Here is a 15,062-nt window from a genome sequence, read left to right as displayed (position 1 = left end):
AAGAACTACGTCGAACATAGGTCTCGACTACTCTTTTTCCTAACTGGACGAACCACTTGGACTCGACAGTCAGGTGTCTTGATAGCTTGACCGACTTGGCAACTCACTCAACTGACTCGACAGTTCAACCTATATAGCAATTCGGTTAACTCAACAATTCTTCTTGACAAATAAAAATGAATTTAATTTATGTATAATTTAAATTCAGTAAATTTTATTGGTAACTCCAACAATAATAGTTGACAGATTATGGAATAACCACCAATGGGTGTTGTCACCACCCTCGTTTGGTACGTGAGCTCAATCACCTTTTCCTACGGCACAAACTATGATGGTCAACTACCACTACATTCGAAATAAAATTCGATTATTAAATAATGACCGAATAAAATTTTTGGTTGTAAATTAATTATAGAACTAGTTCCGATCGTTAAATTAGCGAACGATTAGATTTTCAATCGTAAATTAACGATCAAAATTATTTGAACCGTTAATTTAATTATCGATTAAATTATTTGTCATCAATTAACGATAGATTTTAAAATCATTCGTTAAATTAGTGACCTAATAAAATTTCGATTGTAAATTAATGACCTAAATTATTTTCATCATTAAAATAAATTAACGATGGATTTTAAAATCAATGATGGATTTTAAAATCAGTCGTTAAATGAGTGATCAAATAAAATTTAGATAGCAAATTAACCCAAAATTATATTGGTTGTAAATTTAGCAACCATTTAATTTATTCATAGTAAATTAATAATGAATTTTATAATCAATCATTAAATTAGTAATCAAATAAGTTTTTGATTGGACGGATTTTAAAATTGGTCATTAATTTAACTACGTATTTAATTTTCTGTGATTAATTTTAAAATCAATTATTAATTTAATCACATTTATTTTTCGATCATAAATTAGTCATAGCCCCAGGCGAAGCGATTCGTGATTTACTCATAGAAGTGTGAAGCTGCCAAAGGTCGGTTGGGTGAGTTCGACCTTGTCCATACTGGCGCTGCCCGGCCTGCCCTCTCCTCTTTCTGTCTTTCCAAATCCTTTTCTCACAGGTTCTCTAAATGCTTAATCCCGTGCTCCCGTTCTAAGGTTTATTTCTCACCCAATCTTTACCAAATCTCTCCCTATCTACTGTACTCTTCCCTCCTGATACGGATTATAGTGAGAGAATCTCAATAATACCATGATGGTTAAAGTCAAGATAAGATGAAGGTCGAAATTAGAATGGAAGAACAATTTTCATATGATTTTGTTGATCATCTCGTGTTAAAACGACTCTAGGATCCTACCCAAATAGGACGTTCGAATAAAGTCGATCGGACGTAAAACCAATCGGATATAAAGATTCTTGTATTTTATTATGGAAGTCAGGAAATAATGTACTTGATTGAGTTGAGTAGTCGACCGAGTGCAAGAGAATCTGATTAGGTGAAAATCTGACTGAGATCTAAGCACTTAGGTCTTCTAAAAACCCCTTAGTATAAGATTGGCCGAACGAAGGCCGAACGAACACAAGTCTCTTTGTGTACGCCCGGCTGAGTAAAGACCGAGCGGGCTTAAGGACACTTGACCTTATAAAACTCTTAGTATAAGAATGGTCAGACGAAAGCCGATCGAACACAAGGTTGTCTGTGTATGCTCGGCCAGGCATAGGCCGGGTGGGCTTAAGGACACTTGATCTTATAAAACTCTTAGTATAAGAATGGTCGGACGAAAACCAATCGAACACATGGTTGTTTGTGTACGTCCGGTCGGGCAAAGGCCGGGCGGATTTGAGGACACTTGGCCTTATAAAACTCTTAGTATAAGAATGGTTGGACGAAGTCCGATCGAACACAACGCTATCTATGTACGCAGTACGCCCGGCTCGGCAAAGACTGGGCGGGCTTAAGGACACTTGGCCTTATAAAACTCTTAGTATAAGAATGGTCGGACAAAGGTCGATCAAACACAAAGTTGTCTGTGTACGCCAGGCCGGGCAAAGGCCGAGCGAGCTTAAGGATACTTGGTCTTATAAAACTCTTAGTATATGAATGGTCGGACAAAGGCCGGTTGAACATAAGGCTCTCCGTGTATGCCTAACCTGGTAGAGACTGAGCGAACTTAAGGACACTTGGCCTCATAAAGTTCTTAGTATAAGGTCGGCTGGATAGAAGCCGGTCCAGCATAAAGATATTTGTATATGCCCAGCCGGGCATGAAAAGACCGAATGAGCTTAAAGATACTTATCCTTAGGGAACTCTGCATATCCGCTTAATCAGGCACAAGTCGGCCGAATTTAAGTTACTTAACGTTATATTGTCCCTAAAATAAAGCTCTAACATATATAATTTATTATATAACTTCTTGAATTAGGCTTTGATATACTGTGAGCACCACATTAGTCTCTGAACTGATCTTTGCAATATTTAACATACGACAAAGCAGATTGATACAATGACAAGCCATACGGTCGGCCTTGCGGATCGGTCGAGATATATTCAATAGACAAACAACAGACAATATTTTAACAGTCTGACATAATTGTCGGGAAATATTCCTTTGGAAGCTCATTCGAAGGCATCTAGTTTCCCATTGATGATTCATCTATAACAACATCCTCCTCCAACGACTTTAGAAAAGGTTTAAGCTATAAACGACAAAGAGATACATCTGTGAGTACAAAAAAAGATTACTCGGAAGTCTTTCGAGGAACAACATAATAAATTCTGAGGCATGAAGCCACCTTATGATTACGGAGGTCGTGAAAGGTGGTATAAAAAGAAGGGTCATCTCCGTTGACAAGTTACGTAATTTCGCATTTGAGACCTTCATTTGCACATCCACTACTATTTTTCTTCCACTTGTAAGAAAACTTATGACTTAGCGTAAGAGGGTCTTGCCAGGGACCTCTTTTTTGGTCTTTGGTCACTAACGCTCTGTTGGATCGTCTGATAATATGCAGGATCATTGAGAAGCTTCATCCTAGATCGGAGAGTAAACTATTTGTCAACAAACCATCCACCTAAGCTAACACATCATCTCCTCAGCCTTCAGACAGAATCACCTCCCATTCATCCCTAATCGCTACCGCATTCTCTAATCTCTCTGTGCGGTAGGGATAGCCTCACGGTGCTGCCCCTACGGCGAGATAGGGATGGCTCAGCGCACGGGTGTGCTCCACCAGACCTGAGGAGCAGCGACGCGCAGAGGCCCAGCCGCTCTACCTCCTCTGCGTCAAGGAGGAGGGTGTAGCCCGGGTGGTCCCTGAGCACCTAGATGGGGTGCGCCGGCAGCTTCACTATAAATCCTTATGGTGGTGCTGTCCACCTTCATTGTTATCTTCTTCTTCCCTCCCAAACAGTTCGCCATGCGATCGATCTCCTTCTAACTGATTGTAGCTGCAATTCAACTTGAACAATTTTAAATAGCAGCAGCAGCAGCAGTTATTGTTGTTGTGAACGCTTAGTAGTTTTCTTGAGCGCACTCGCTAATATGTCATTGGATGCATAATCATTTTGCAGGTATGAAAGTGGAGAGACTGAGTCCTGAGCATTAAAAGATATTAGAAAGATTGCTTCCATATCATCCACGGTCTCAGAAGAAGATAGGTTGTGGAATTGATTATATCACACTCACAGTATGTCTTTCTAATTCCCACATTTTAAGCCTTATTCAAGTAATTTATTTCCTGGTGGTTAATGTGTTCATATAAAGTAAAGGTGTTGTTTCCATCTTCTCATATTATATTGATGAGGACCATTCTATTCTATGTCGATATTGGATGTTTTACATAGTCTAAATTCACTGATTTGCTTTCACAGTGTTAGTGCCTTAATAATTGATTGAAAGAATATATAGATGTTGTTAGGTAGATTGGAGTGTAAATGAGCATGTTGTTGGAATCAGAAGATATCATTGAAAACCAAAACCAGACAAATCAAATTGTAAAATACAGAAAAACATCCATTTCCTCCAACAATCCTCATCACTAACAATGCCTGAAACTTGATCGCTTGAATCTAGGTATTCAAAGATATAATTGAAAACCAAAACCAGACAAATCAAATTGTAAAATACAGAATAACATCCATTTCCTCCAACAATCCTCATCACTAACAATGCCGGAGACTTGATCTCTTGAATCTAGGTATCCAATCACCTCTTTTGCTACTTGTTGGTCTCCCTACCATATTTCCTGTTATGACTTATTAACTTGCACCCTAATTGTGACTCTGAATCTAAATGAGCTGTTATTTTTTGTGTATGAATAAAGCTTAAGTTTAAATTCAGTTGATATGTATAGCTTTTTCAATATGTATAACATTAATTAGGATTTGATGATTTAATTAAACTTAAGTTTTAACAATATGCATGTTTATCTGTACACTTTTAATAATGTTGCAATCTTTTTTTTTTTTAAATAATGTTGCGATCTTATTTGTCTTTAGGTTACAATAAATATGAATGAATAAAGTTAGTTTGGATGTATGCTAGATTAGTAAATGAGTTTATAATTGAAGAATATTTTAATGGAGTTGATGTATGAATAAAGCTAGCTTGGATGTATGGATGGTGACAAGTTACCATGTTCTCAAATGTAGAAATACAATTTTTATAATGAGATTACTATGAAAGTACATCTAGGTAAATATGATTTTGTTTCAAATTATTACAATTAGTACTATTATGAAAAACCTTATTTGTATGAGTCAATTGGACATTCAGTGTTGTGTACTCCTAAGCTCAAAGGTCGTCCAACATCTGCATCCGTTGAAGTTCAAGTGTTAAGAGCGGAGACTCAAGAATTGAGAGTTCGGGCCACTAACAATAGAGCAATTGATGCAAGATCAGGTCACAACAGCAGTAGATCAGTGGATGCAATATTTCATGTCTCGTTTTATGTTGTCTCATTTATTGGCTCATTCTTTTTTTGTTTTTTGTTTTTGACTATTCAATGTATGATTTTGATTTTCAAGAAACTCCAGATCCTAAAGTTATTGATTAGTAGGATATACATTGTTGGATATAAGTAATGTGAAGGGAGAAAAGATGATAGAGGAAAGAGGTTCCATTGTGAATGAGACTTTAGCCCCACATTGGGAGTTCCATGACGTGTTGGTTGATTTGTATTAATTCACATACATTGAGGATGTGAACAAATGTATGGAGAGAGGTTCTCTCTCACGTGTGGGTGCGCAGTGGTGCAAATCCAGGGCACGAATTGCATTGAACCATGTTGACTCGTGTGCAGACACGACTTGCGTGCACCGAATGCCGGACCGGTCAGGAGAATCACAGTCAACCGTTATATCTTGAGAAACAGACGACCCTAGTAACCTCGAAGCACAGCTAGAGGGGGCAAATTTGTTTCAAGGAAACTACGATTCTCGCAGGCCTCCCGCTCGGGCGACACTGTTCACGAATTGAACCTCCCAGTCAGTTGTTCGCCCGCTCGGGCTCGTCCAGCCGCTCGGTCGCTCTGTTGTTTGCTCAACCGACCACTTTCCACTCAGACTTCTCGACCAACCTTGATTGTAAGTTGAATTTAATTCAGTATAGTTTAAATTCAGCTAATATCCTGTAAATCTCTAGCAGTATATTTATATTCAATAATTAAATATTAAACCGTTGTCATGTTAATTTAGTGACTGAATTTATGTTTGATCGCTAAATTAGTGATTAAATTTAAACTTAATCCTGAAATATTAAACATTAGCATGTTATTTGAGCTATCGAATTCAAACTCGATTGTTAAATTAGCGATCAAAATTATATTCGGCCGTTAAATTTAGCGACAGGATGTACACAGCAATTCCTCATTGGAAAATGTGCTTGTCCTTCCTTTGAGCAGATGCCCATCTCGGCTGACTGGCTCAAACCCACCTCTCGTCTAGTGCTGAAAGCCATCCACATGAAACCCCTGTAGGACTTAGAGATCAGCCAAACCATGACTTCACCTCAATATCAATCCTATTGAATTTATTTTGATTTGGCATCATCATTCAAAATCACATTCTCCAGCGGCATAAAGTAAAGTCGTTACTTTAGCGAGCCCTTCAGGGTTGTTCTATACACTTTTAGGGGTGTAATCAAACTGAGCCAAGTCGAAATTCTCAAGCTCAAACTTAGTTTGTTTTATTTAAGCTTGAACTCAACTTGAATTTGATTCGAGCTTAGTTCATAATGAAATTAAATAGTTCGCGAATGGCTCGAGTTCGATTTGAAAAAAGCTCATTTAATTTGAAATATATATATATATACACACACACACACAAAGGTCGTTCTATGTGGATGTTATTGTTGGGGCAATTTCCCTAGGTCATGTTTGACCAGTTTGACTAAGCTTGAGTTGAGTCAAGCTTGAATCGGAATTTGAGTTTTGATTTTTGACAATATATAGAGATTGCTAGGGCAATCGTCTGTTTGACAATATATGGAGATTGTTAGGGCAATTGTCCGGTTGTGGAGATGGTCAAAGGGTTGACCAAGTTGAGAAGAAAACAAGTCAAGTAAGTCAGAGATGACAGGAGACTTGACTGGGTAAGTCCTAACTAGAGGTTAGGCGTCTGGAAGTCCTAACTAGAAGTTAGGCAGTGGAGAAGTCCTAACTGGAGGTTAGGCAGTGGTGAAGTCCTAACTGGAGGTTAGGCAATGGAGAAGTCCTAATTGGAGTTTAGGCAATGGAAAAGTCCTAGTTGGAGTTTAGGCATCTGGGAAAGTCCTAACTGGAGGTTAGACAGGAGAGAAGTCAAGTATGTCAAGGTTGACAGGAGACTTGATTGGGAAAAGTCCTAATTGAAGATTAGGCAAAGGTAAGTCCAACAGGAAGGTTGACAAGAGTGAAAATCCAATTAGGTCAGTGTTGACTAGACTTGGTGGTGAAAGTCCTGATAAGTGAGATCAGGCAATTGGAAAGTCCTAGTATAGGTAGGCAAAGGGAAAGTCCTGGTGAGGAGCCAGGCAATTGGAAAGTCCAAGTGTGATCTTGGCAGAGCAAGTCCTAGGGTAATTTGGCTAGGAGAACCCGACAACTAGGATGAGGCCGATGGAAGCTCCAGAAGGCAAGACGTGAAGGATGGGGAGATATCCGAGAGACGCAAGGCTAATGGAGGAGGTCAGAAGGCTAGTTCGAGGTTGGTCGGGAGTAGCCAAATGCTAGGAGTGCAAACCCAACAGGTCACAGTTGACCGAGAGTTGGGTTTGGGAAGTTGGACTTGAGTTCGAGTCAAGTCTAGGGTGTTCAATAGATCGGGCGATCGATTGAACAGCTCCAATCGATCAGCCGATCGATTGGAGTGTGCTGTGATTGTTGGAATGGCCCGATCGATCGGCCGATCAATTGGGGTCAGGAAATCGTGAGCACAGAAGCTCTCCCAATCGATCGGGTGATCGATTGGGAGCTGTCAATCGATCGGTCAATCGATTGGGCAGCAGAAGCTCTCGCGCGTACGCGAGAGCACAGAAAGACTCTGAATTGATCGGTCGATCGATTCAGGCAGTCCCAATCGATCGGTCGATCAATTGGGAAGTGACCGTTGCGCAGGTTGCAGGCGATGGACTGCTGGGATTGCTGGGTGCTGATGTGGCAATCGATTAAGGTTGATTTGGATCGATTGGAAGCACTGTTGTAACGCCAAAAAATTCTCAAAATAATTATTAGAAATATCCTAGTATTTTTCTGGAATTTTAGGATATTTTTACAGAATTTTTAGAGTAGCAGAAGTAGCAAAAATAAATAGAATCGTAAAATAGCCTACGCGGGAATTGAACCCGAGACCTATTGGGTCCTACGACTTATGGTGAACTCTAGTAACCAAGTGAACCCAGCAGGGCCGTGCTGAAAGAAAAGGGAATCAATGATATTTATATTTAAGTTGGGTGAATTAACCACTTAATATAAACAGGGAGGTTAAGTGAGGAGTTGTTTTTAACGCAATTTTCTTTTCTCTCCTCACCCTAGTCACGCCGCCCCCTTCTTTTCTTCCTCACTCGGCGCACCAAGCCCCAAGGGCTAGGGTTCCGTCCCAAAGGCTCCAAGAGCACCTTCCGGCGATAACTCCGGTACGAGGACGCTCTCCACCACGAGAGGAACACGTAGACGCAAAGAGATCGACGAAGGGATTTTCTCCACCAGAAAACTAGCGATTAGAATCGTAAGAAATCTAACGCAGGAGGTAAGAAACCCCTCACCTGCAGTATAAGTAGCTCTTTCAAGGTATTGCGCATTAGTTTAGTTGTATGCAGAATTTTAGTACGTAGGGTGTGGACTAGTGCACACCATATGTTTGATAAAATGTGTAGCTCAATTAAATGCCACCACAGGCATTTTAATAGCTCAGTAAATGCAATAGAAGCATTTTTACAGCATGTTCAGTTTTAATACAGCTTTCATGGGACTATGGTCCAATGGGTGGGCTCCCATAGTCGCCTCTAGGTTCAGACAACCTAGCTCTAGGTTCAGATAACCTAGAAATAACAAGATAAGAAAATTCAGTTATACCAGTATTTTACTTTATCAGTGGCACTGTACTGGACTAGATGTCCATTGGGTTGGGCTCCCATAGTCGTCCCTAGGTTTAGATAACCTAGTAAACCCTACTAGGTTCGGAATTTGCAACCCCGGGTCTAGTTAGGGATGCGCGCATAGCAAGTACGGTTGCCGGGCCCATTAGCAGCATGATTAGTATTTTGATCTATTATTATAAATAGTTTTTATAAAATCTCACAATCAGTTATGTGAACATGATTTAAATTCAGCATTAGCTTAGTTCAGTTCAGCTCAGTGTTATATCTGTTTAGCTTCTTTCCATCGATACCTGTGATAGTTTCATGCTTAGCTCTTGATATTCCATGACTAGTTTTGATGCCATGTTTTAGTATACATGACTAATAACTTCAGTATTTATATTTCAGCATGTCAGCATATATTTCAAATAGCATGTTTTAAAAGCGTGATTTCATCGTATGCATGTTTTGTGAGGTAGATGGTTTCTTACTAAGCGAAAGCTTACAGATACTTCTTTTCCTTATACTGCAGATAAGGGTAAAGGAAAGATGGACTAGCGGAAGCTGGAGGACAATGCGATGAAGATGTGTGTGGAATAAGGAATTTGGAATAAAGATGCTTGGAAACTAGCAAACTTGAAACTTAGCATTTCTAATTTTAGTTACTTCTCTACCTTTTAGACTGTTTGAGTAATATGAATTGTGTAGTATGCATTCAGTTTGATATTAGATAGCACTCCATGAATAATGGCATGCCTAGTAGTTTTATCTCATGCTTATAGAGTTGATGTATGTGATTTAGGCACGAATCAGTGCTGAAATCAGAGCTCAGCTGCGAAATCAGAAACCCCCAATCGATCAGCCAATCGATTGGAGGCTTCCCAATCGATCGGTTGATCGATTGGGTAGCTGTTATTCGCAAACAAAAGGTCTCAAGATCGATCAGCCGATCGATTGATTCAGTTCAATCGATTAGCCGATCGATCGGGCCTGATTCCAGTGAACAGAACCTTACTGAATCGATCCTCCGATCGATTGGTAAGTCTGGATCGATCAGCCGATCGATCCAGAAATTCCTTCGTGCACAGTAGTGTGCTGAATCGATCACTGGATCGATCAACAAGTTTGGATCGATCAACTGATCGATCCAAACAAAGTTTTCGTATACAGTAGCCACCTGAATCGATTAGTGGATCGATCAGGCCATTCCAATCGATCCACTGATCGATTGGGAGGCCTGATATCAGCTGCAAACCCCTATTTAGATTCCTTGACCATAGGGGATGTAATAGATGACATGTATATCTTATATTACACCCCTTAGCATATGTCTGATAATAAAATTCCGAATTTAGTAGCAGTTAGCAAAGATTTTAATTGGTACAGCTTTCCGCACCTAGACTTAGTGATGGTCACGGATATAGCTTAGCACAGCATAATGTAACCCCGGCCTTACAGAATAGCCAGTAGAAGGCGGGTCGTTGCAGAGTGGTATCAGAGTAAAAGTTCCATACTTCCTACACACACATCAGCATTGAACCTGCAGCTTCTAAGTAAGAACATCTCTCATTTTATTTATGTTTCTTGTTTTCATGTTTAGAGATAACTAAAGCATGGTTATTTATGATAGTATCTAACATGATAACAATAGTTATGCAATTATGATTGTATTAGTTATGTATGTCCTCTATGTCTCTAGAAATGACACGAGGACGCCCAGCTAGAAGGGCACCAGCTACTGAGCCCCAGCAAGAGGCAGGCGGTTCAGTGCCTCCCCCAGACCTTACAGCAGTAGTGATTCAGTTACAACAGCAACTAGCTGAACAGCAACAAGAGATAGCCACTTTAAGGGCTAATCAGCAGAACACCCCCACTGTCACCCCGGAACCTAACTTAGCAACTCCAATAGTTATAGAGGTTCCACCAGTCCAGCCTACAGCACCAGTAGCCCCAGCAGCAGGAACACAGAGAGAAGCCTATCTGATCCAGTGGCAGAAAGTCAAGCCAGAGAATTTCTCAGGCACCAGTGAACCATGGGATGCTCAGGCCTGGTTCAAAACACTGGAGAGTATGATGGAGCTTCTGGACTAACCAGAACATGAGAAGATGAAGTGCGCCTCCTTCTGCCTAGTAGGAGATGCACGCATGTGGTGGGAGAGAATTAGAGCGAAGCGCCCAGTAAACCAGATGACATGGGCTGACTTCGAGAAAGAATTCTTTGAGGAGTTCTTTCACATGCGGGTCACAAATCGTCACTATGACGAGTTCACTGAATTCCGCCAGGGCAACCTTTCAGTTGAGGAGGCCGTGAAGAAATTCAACAGGCTGACTCGTTTGTGTCCCGAATTAGTCAGCACTGAAAAGGAAAGGGTTCGACTGATGCTTAAGATGCTGAGGTCGGACATAGCACTGAATGTAGCCAGTGGCGTTTATAGGCCACAAACCACAGAAGAACTAGTAAGTAGTGCCCTCATCACGGAGCATTTCCAGAATAACATCAAGCAGCAGAAGCAAGTTCTCTCAGAGTCCAAAGGTCAAGGAGGCTCAGGTACTCAGAAACACCAGGGCCACAGCTCCCACGGCTCTAACTGGAAAGGGAACTCCAACAACAAACGTAAACCAGGGAGTTACCCAAAAGGAGGACCAGCTAGTAAACAGCCTAGTTATCCCAAATGTGCTACTTGTGGGAAATTCCACCCTAGAATTTGTCGTAAGGGCACACGAGGATGCTTTGAGTGTGGACAGAAAGGGCATATGGCTAAGCAGTGCCCAAACAAGACTAGTCTTCCTCAACCACAGCCGATTCAGTACGGAGGCCAGCCAGCTCAGTTACATCAGATGCAGGCCGCTTTAGATGGTCCACACATCAGCCAGGGCAGACTAGAAGCCCCTTCAATTACGACCAATGCGAGGATCTACTCACTCACCAGAGAGGACATAGTGAATGCCTCGACAGTTGTTTCAGGTCAGATTAGTATTTTACAGCAAAGTGCAACTGTCTTATTCGATACTGGGGCAACCCATTCTTATATATCCAGGGCGTTTGTCGAAAAGATAGCGATACCTCCAGAGGTACTCAGTGGTCAGTTTTTGACAACATTACCTTCAGGAGAAATTATGGCATCCACGCACTGGCTCAGAGCAGTGCCAGTCATTATAGCAGACAGAGAACTCTTTTGTGATCTGATAGTGCTAGATATGACTGATTATGATGTCATCCTTGGAATGGACTTCTTGATCAGATACGGTGCCTCTATAGAGTGTCGTAAACAGAAAGTCGTATTCCAACCTAAAGAAGAATTACAGTTCGAGTACATCGGAGAACCAAAGAGAAAGGCCAAGAAGTTTCTCTCAGCTCTAAAAGCATAGAAATTAATGGATCACGATGTACGGGATTCCTAGCACATGTAGTCAATACTAGTCAGGACAAGGACCAAAAGCTAGAAGAGGTCCGAGTTGTATGTGACTACCCAGCAGTCTTCCCTGAGGAGTTACCAGGCCTAGCACCCGACAGGGAGATTGAATTCGAGATAGAACTCATTCCTGGTAAGAATCCTATCTCCAAAGCACCCTACCGCATGGCTCCAACAGAACTGAAGGAACTTCAGGAGCAATTACAGGAGCTTCTTGACAAGGGCTTCATACGTCCTAGTCATTCACCATGGGGAGCGCCTGTATTGTTCATGAAGAAGAAGGACGGGAGCATGCGCCTGTGCATAGACTACCAGACACTAAACCAAGTCACCATCAAGAACAGGTATCCTCTTCCCAGAATAGATGACCTGTTCGATCAGCTAAAGGGAGCAGCGGTGTTCTCTAAGATAGACCTCAGATCAGGTTATCATCAGGTGAAAGTTAAAGAAGGGGATATACCCAAGACAGCATTCAGGACTAGATACAGACACTACGAGTTTGTAGTCATGCCCTTTGGCATGACAAATGCTCCAGCTACTTTCATGGACCTCATGAACAGAGTATTCAGGGACTACCTAGATAGATTTGTTATTGTGTTTATCGATGACATTCTTATCTATTCAGGAACTCAGGAAGAACACGCAGAGCACCTGAGAATAGTATTACAGACCCTTCAGCAGAACCAGCTGTACGCCAAGTTCACGAAATGTGAATTTTGGTTAGATCAGGTGTCCTTCCTGGGTCACATCATCTCAAAGGATGGTATCATGGTAGACCCCAGTAAGATAGAAGCTGTGAGTAATTGGAAAAGACCCAAGAACGCCAGTGAAATCAGAAGCTTTCTGGGACTAGCAGGTTATTACAGAAAATTTGTATAGGACTTCTCCAGAATAGCCTCCCCACTGACAGCTCTCACCAGGAAGAACAGAAAATTTCAGTGGACAGAGGACTGTGAGAATAGTTTTATGGAACTCAAAAGAAGACTGACCAGTGCACCCATTCTGACTCTACCAGAAAACACAGACAGCTTCGATATTTATAGCGATGCCTCTAAACTGGGACTAGGAGCAGTACTGATGCAAGATGGTAAGGTGATCGCCTATGCCCCCAGACAACTCAAAGACTATGAGAGGAACTATCCTACTCATGATCTTGAGCTTGCAGCAGTCGTGTTCGCTCTCAAAATTTGGAGATATTACTTGTATGGAGCTCAGTGTAGAGTGTATACAGATCATCAGAGTCTGAAGTATTTCTTCACTCAGAAGGATCTGAATATGCGACAGCGCAGATGGCTAGAGCTGGTCAAAGACTACGACATAAACATCCACTACCACCCAGGAAAAGCTAATAAGGTAGCAGACGCACTTAGCAGAAAGTCCAGTGCTACCTTACCATCCCTAGCAGCCATGTCACCACCCCTACAGAAGGAGATCACGGATTTCGGTCTTGAACTTATAGTGGGACAGCTCTCTACTATGACGTTAGAATCCACCTTGCTTGGTGACATCCAGACAGCTCAGGGACAGGATCCTGAAATTCAGAAAATCAAGCAAAGCCTAGCAGGATCAGAAGGTGGAGAGTTCAGAATATCTGATAGTGGGGCATTATACTTTGGTGACAGACTATGTGTTCCAGATCAGGAGGAACTACGAAGAAAGATTTTAGATGAGGCTCACAGGACTCCCTATGCGATGCATCCTGACTCCACCAAGATGTACCAGGACTTAAAGAGACGTTTTTGGTGGCCTGGGATGAAAAGAGACATCGCTAGATATGTCAGCACTTGTCTAACCTGTCAGAGGGTCAAGGCAGAACATCAGAGACCAGGAGGAGTTCTGCAGCCTATTCAGATTCCAGAATGGAAGTGGGAAGATATTTCCATGGACTTCATTGTGGGACTACCCAGAACTACGAATGGTTTTGACGCCATCTGGGTAATAGTAGATAGATTAACTAAATCAGCCCACTTCTTAGCTATCAGGATATCCTATTCCATGGAGCAGCTAGCTTAGTTGTATCTCAAGGAGATCGTTAGATTACATGGAGTCCCACGAACCATTATTTCAGACAGAGACAGTAGGTTCACGTCACACTTCTGGGAGTGTGTACAGTAAGCATTGGGCACTAAGTTAAAATTTAGTACAGCTTTCCATCCTCAGACAGATGGTCAGACGGAGCGAGTAAATCAGGTACTCGAAGATATGCTCCGAGCTTGTGCCCTATACTTCAAGGGAAGTTGGTGCAAATATCTGAGTTTAGCAGAATTTGCATACAACAATAGCTATTAGGCCACCATCGGCATGGCACCTTACGAGGCTCTCTACGGGCGGAGGTGTAGATCTCCAATCTGCTGGCATGAGAGTGGTGAACAGAAAGAACTAGAACTTCAGACAGATCTAGTAGCAGATACCACAGCAGCTATACAGCAGATCCGCCAGAGGATAGAGATAGCTCAGAGCCGCCAGAAAAGCTATGCTGATACACGGCGCAGACCTTTAGAGTTTTCAGTTGGGGATACAGTGTTCCTCAGAGTGGCTCCCATGAAGGGAGTAATGCGTTTTGGGAGGAAGGGCAAATTAAGTCCCAGATATGTGGGACCATACATTATCAGCAGAAGAGTTAGCAAGGTAGCATATGAGCTAGAGCTACCGCAGGAGATGTCAGCTATCCATAATGTATTTCATGTCTCTATGCTGAAGAAGCATATCCCAGATGCCACCCAAGTGATTGAGCCCCAGTCGGCACAAGTCCGCGAAGACCTCAGCTATGACAGTCAGCCTATTCAGATAATAGAACGAGCAGTTAAGAAATTGCGGAACAAGGAAGTACCATTAGTAAAAGTTATTTAGCAAAATGACACAACAGAAGAGGCAACTTGGGAAATAGAAGCCAATATGAGACAGAAGTACCCAGAGTTATTCTAAGTTCGAGGACAAACTTTTTATAAGGTATGGGGGATTGTAACGCCCAAAAATTCTCAAAATAATTATTAGAAATATCCTAGTATTTTTCTGGAATTTTAGGATATTTTTACAGAATTTTTAGAATAGCAGAAGTAGCAAAAATAAATAGAATCGTAAAATAGCCTACGCGGGAATTGAACCCGAGACCTATTGGGTCTTACGACTTATGGTGAACTCTAG

This window comes from Zingiber officinale, chromosome 7A, assembly GCF_018446385.1.
Source record: "Zingiber officinale cultivar Zhangliang chromosome 7A, Zo_v1.1, whole genome shotgun sequence".
Classification (NCBI taxonomy): domain Eukaryota; kingdom Viridiplantae; phylum Streptophyta; class Magnoliopsida; order Zingiberales; family Zingiberaceae; genus Zingiber; species Zingiber officinale.
Note: the sequence above shows the minus strand (reverse complement) of the source record.